At 58.5% G+C, this 5514-nt stretch overlaps 1 protein-coding gene across 1 annotated transcript in view; it reads right to left on the bottom strand.

The window, feature by feature from the left end:
• HOOK2 (hook microtubule-tethering protein 2) overlaps positions 1-5514 on the bottom strand; it is a 37211-nt gene that overhangs the window by 30968 nt on the left and 729 nt on the right.

Below are 5514 nucleotides of genomic sequence, written 5' to 3' on the forward strand. Positions count from 1 at the left end.
ACCCCCCCCCTCCGGTTGCCATGGGAACCAGAGCTTTCCTCCAGACGGGCGCTCGCCCTGTGTCCTTCGCTCCTGCGCTTCCGCCGGCTCCCTGGTCTGCAGATCACGCGCTTCCCGCTCCCGGTCTCCAGGGAAGGGGGTTGGGGTCGGCGAGGCCCGGCCTGTGACTCAGGCCGGGCTGGTGGTCCCCTGGCCGCAGCGGACCTTGCTACCCCTTTCCTGCCCCCATGACTCACTCCTCTCGGCTTTCCCCTGGTGTGACTCAGGCCCCTGGGGAGGGGGGCTGCGGACTCTGAGACCCCCTCAAAGGGAAGGGGGCTGAGAACCAAAACCTGGGGACCTCCTGCTCTGAGGAAGGGGGTTCCCCTCTAACGGGTGGGTGGGGAGGGGATGTCATCCCCTATCTGGCCCTAGCCAAGGTCACTAGGGGTTCCCCTCCCCTCTTGAATTGGCAGCCTCCCCCCACCAGGCCTCCGGGAACCCAGCCTCGGCCCTTCCCCCACAGCCCACAGGAAGTTTTGGCAGAGCCTCTCATGGCGATGAAACGGTTAAAGCCGTTTTCTTATTCATTTCATCCAGGGGCCCCTTTTGACTCAGAGCAAGCTGGGCGCATGCCCCCTTGAGCCGAGCCTCCTGGGGGCCCAGGTTCATACTTCACCCGACATGTACCATATTTAGAGAGAAAAAGGAAGGCGGGTGGTGCGCTGGCTGGCAGTCTTGGCTGGCATCCCGAGACCTGGGTTCAGATCCTGCCTCTGCTCTCCTTGCTGTCTAGGTCTGTTTTCCCCTCCGAAGACAGGGGAGAGTTATGTCCAGCTCATAGTGGCATTATGGAGATTAGGTGAATAATGGATGAGATTTTGCATCCAGAGCTGGGCACAGAAGCAGGAAGGGGTCTTGGCCCACAGAAGGACCCAGGCTCCTCTTGTCTCTCAGGCCTGAGTGTCAGGGTGTCTAGCAAGAGCAAGTCCTTGCCAGGCAGGCCTTGCCCCACCCAGGCACTCTGAGGCCTTGGGGTTCATCTTGTCCACCCCTGCCCTGGGCAGGCACCCAGGAAGTGAGAGGCGGGACAGGAATGAAGCAGAACCTGTTGGGCCCGTCGCCTCCCTACCCCCACCCTCATTCTGGGGCCTTGACAAGGCCCCCACGCTGCAGCCCCACCCCCCCACTGCCCTGGACGCCTGGGTCCTGACCCAAGGGTGGCCCGAGGGAAGGGATGTTGGCGGAGGCAGCAGCGTCTAGGGAACATCCTGTGGACTGCTGGCTGGACAGACCAGACAGGAGGGTCAGCCCCTCCCAGGGCAGGGCAGAAGTCAGCTAGGGGCAGAGTAAACATGGCCCAGGGAGGCCAGACTGGTGGGGGGTGGCAAGGAGTGTACACATACGGTCACTCTGAGAGAGCCAGTCCAGACACACATACCCCTGGCCACAGAGAGACTGCCAACCTGGGACACAGTGACAGGGTCAGACACACATCTGGGCAAGATGACCCAGCAACGGCTGCCTCACAGACACGGTGGCCGGGCAGACTCAGGAGCAAGACTGAAATGCTGCCAAACACACAAAGCCATCCACAGGCCAGAAGCACGCAGGCAGGGTGTTTATGACAAGGATAAATCAACTTGTAGTACAGGCAGGATGGACATACTCGCCGTAAGCACAGAGAGACATTCAGGCGGGCACCACGCCTGGCTGGTCCAGTGGCATGGTCACACACACGCTGAGACAAACGTGACAGGCCAGAAACACACAGGACACACACACAGAGGGCTGGGCGTCAGACAGAAGCAGACAACGCATGCATGTTGACAGACTCGGAGAGAGAGACCGTCACTTTCAGCACCGGCTGTATAAGGGGTGTTCAGACACTGTCAGACCTAACACACAAGACAGCAACATGTGCACATGCACTCACATACTAGCGAGATCATCAAAAAGATACTCAGAAGCAAAAGGGAAAAACATAAACCCATGTTGAGATGGATGGAGAGGACACACACATACAATGACAGAGCCACTCCGCAAGTTGTACACACACTCAGAAGGCTCCAAAGGACACCAAGACTGACAGATACACACTGCCTCACTGGTAACAGTCACATGTCAGGCCCACTGACAGATGGGACAAATAGGAGAGGACAAACCAACATATTTACACATATGATCTGGGAAGATACATCAGGCAGAGAGGGGCAGACAGGCCACAGCCAGACATTCATAAACATGTTGGCACAGAAACACCCTGACAGAACCTGTTGGCTAGCACGCATGCACACACACCAGCCACAGAGTTCACATAGAAACACACACAGACCAGCCACAGAATTCACACACACACACACACACACACCAGACCTCACACAGGTAAACCATGGACCTCACACACACAAACACACATTAACACCAGACAGGAATAAATTAGCCATATGAACTCCAAACAGCACATGCATATAGGCCAGCCACATACAATTGATACCACAGACCAGCGGTTGCCAACCAGTGGTCCCCTGGAGGTCCATGAGGTCCGAAAGGTTGGCGACCGCTGCTGTAGACCATACCCACATACCCACCATCCTCCCCACCCTCAAAGCAGACAGGCCCTACACAGCCCTGCAGGGTTGGGCCAACACACAGACACATGCACTGGGGAGACAGGCCTCACACACACTCTCACGCACCCTGACAAGCCAGTCATATGCAGCCCCACAGCCCCACAGCCAACCAGCCAGGCACACATGCTCTTGGACCATCTGAGGTACTCTGGAGCTCTGGGCTTCCCAGTCTGTCTCTGTCCCTCCTCCCCCACAGATATCCCTGAACTTCCTCTCTCCAAACATTACCCCCAACTTCCCTCCCTCCCTGCTATTTGTCACTTCCTGGGAGGCCTGGCTCAGCTGCCTCAGTCCCTGGTGGGCTGTAGGCCTTTTTTCTTAGCACATCCCCTGTAAAGGGGGCACCCAGAATCTCAGCAAGGCCCAGGCCCCTCAAGACCTCACCAGGAGTGTGTGTGGGGGGAGACAGACTTAGTTTTATGGGAAACTCCCCTTGTGCCCAGCTGAGTCAGCCTGAGGAGACAGCCTCTCCTTCCTGCTTCCAAGAAAACCCAGTAGCTTCCTCTCCAGCAGAGGGGGTGAGGGACCCCCAAACCACAGAGGTGGGGGAGGGAGGTAGCTGGCAGGGCAGGGGTTCCTGAGGGAGGACTTCGTGATTCTCAGCCTCTTCCTGCACGGCTGCCTGTCCACACCCAGGGGCAGGGACTCGGGAGGTTGGGTGCTGTGACTTGTGGGTTCTCGCCCTGGTTTGCCCAGGGCTGACTCACTTGCAGCCCCCAGCCCAGTTTCCTGGTGAGGGCCCCACTGGTCAGTGGGGTCAAGGGAGGAGGGGGTCACCAGACTATTTATAAGAAGGAGAAGTCCCTCATCTCAAAGCCGAAAGCCCCAGAGAGACTCGTGGGTGGGGGTACGTGAACTTCCCCCTTATCCTGTCCCCACCCCAGGCCCTGGGCCCCTGGGTGTGGGGAAAACTTGGGCACAGAGTCCTCCTCCAGATGCTGGTCTGGAGCCCAAGGGCTGGGCAGTCCCCTGCTGCATCTGGGCACCCAGGCCAGGAGGGGGAGGGGGCTCTCCTCCTCCTGGGGGCCTTGGCGCCAGTGGGGCGGCTTGAGGGGGTGGTGCCCAGGCCACAAGGGTGAGACTGGCAGGGGCCTGGAACCGGCTGTACCAGCTGGGCTGGGCCCCCGCCCTCCCTGGCTGGCCCATTCCCCACCCCCTGCTCAAACACCCTTGCAGAGTGCATGGAGCCGCTCAACCCCACTCCACATGCTGGCCTGTCTCCCCGCCCACCAGCATCCCTCCACCCCGTGCCCAACTCCATTTCTCTCCAGGTTAAAGAAGACCCTAAGTGAAAGGGCCTGAAAAGCTTGGCATACAGTTGGTCTGATTATCCACAGTAGAGTAGCTAATGCTCTGGAGCCAGACAGCTCAGGTTATATCTCGTCGCCAGCACTTATAGCTGTGGGACAGCAGGCAAGTTCTTTTCCTTCCCGTACCTCAGTCTTCTCATCTGTTAAATGGGGATACATAGCATGCATTTTGCTGGGTGGCTGGAAGCAGACAATTAGTTACTCTACTTAAACCACTTAGAAGAGTGTCTGGCCCATGGTAAGAGCCATATAAGTGTTAGCTATTAAAATGATAATTATTATTTCTCTGTCTGCCTATTTTAAGTGTCATTGCTGTCTGTCTGCATGACGCTAACCCTGCCCCCAGTTTGTCTCTCTGACCATCTCTCCCTACCCTGACCCTCACCCCCATTCACCCATTTTTCTTCGCTGTGCCTTTCCTTTCATCTCGACCCCATCTGGGCTAGTATCATGGCTCTCCAATACTCCCCTAGCCTGGCCGGCCTCAGCACTGGCCAGGGATGACTCACTGTGGCCTCCTGGCCCCTGGGACCTGCAGGTTGGCTTCCTGAGATATACCCTCTGGCCAGACCTGCCCAGCCCCCTAACCCTGCCCACTGCGCCGCCCCCACAGCGCCCCGGCCAGATGTCAGCTGCAGTTATTAGCATGGGCGGGAGACACAGGCCTTGGCAGCATGCCTGCCAGACTCAGCGGCCACTGGAATCTCCCTTGAGCCTGGGGCGGGGGAGGGGAGCAGTTCAAGCTAGGGAAGGAGGGTGGGGGCACCCAGGGGTCACAAGTACCTCCAAAGACCAAAGACAGGGATGCCCCCAGCTTCTAGGGGACCTTCCTCTCCACAGCCACTGCTCTGTTGGACTTCCCCTTGCCCCCACATAGCTGTTTCTCTTTAACCTCTTTCATTTTCCTTCTCTCCTCCACCCTTGGTGAGCTCTGTACCTGCCCCACAAAGGCTGGCTAGCCCCATCCCTCAGCAACTCTCTACTCTAAAGAAATTGCCATCATCCAAGAAGATAGAGGCCTCTCCCAGAGAGACTCAGGGTCTCACGTCTTAACTGTTTTGAAGACCCACCTTAAGTGTGACTAGAAGCTTCACCATCTAAACCTTCACCTTGTCCTTACTGGGGAAGGATCTCTGGGTTCACCAAGATTCTTCCCTTGGGTTTTCGGGTCCTTTCAGATGAAGGAGGTACCCTGGGGAGAGAGGGACCCCACAAGGAATTCTGGATAGTTGACCAAACCCCATGACTTAAACAGGAGTAGGAGTCCTTACCCACATGAGTGTGGGAGAGGGCACCCCAGACCCTGGGGGTGCTTGTGGGGAGGGGCCCCAGATCTCCGGGCAGAAAGGATGGGTACCCCGCCCAAGGGAGGGGTCAGCCTCGCCAGCCCGCCCAGGCGCCAGGGACGCCTGGAGGCATTGCCCTCCGCAGGCGGGGACCTGCCAGGCTAGGTCGGGCCGGGCCTGGCAACACACAGCCCCATAGTGACTAGGTGGGGCCAGGCCAGGCGGCCGTGGCTGGGGCCCGGGGGTGGAGGCTGGGGCTGGTCGGGACTAGCCGTCGGGGGCCCGGGCGCGCCCTGGGACCTGGCA

This window comes from Myotis davidii, unplaced genomic scaffold (genome assembly GCF_000327345.1).
Source record: "Myotis davidii unplaced genomic scaffold, ASM32734v1 scaffold543, whole genome shotgun sequence".
Taxonomy (NCBI): Eukaryota; Metazoa; Chordata; class Mammalia; order Chiroptera; family Vespertilionidae; genus Myotis; species Myotis davidii.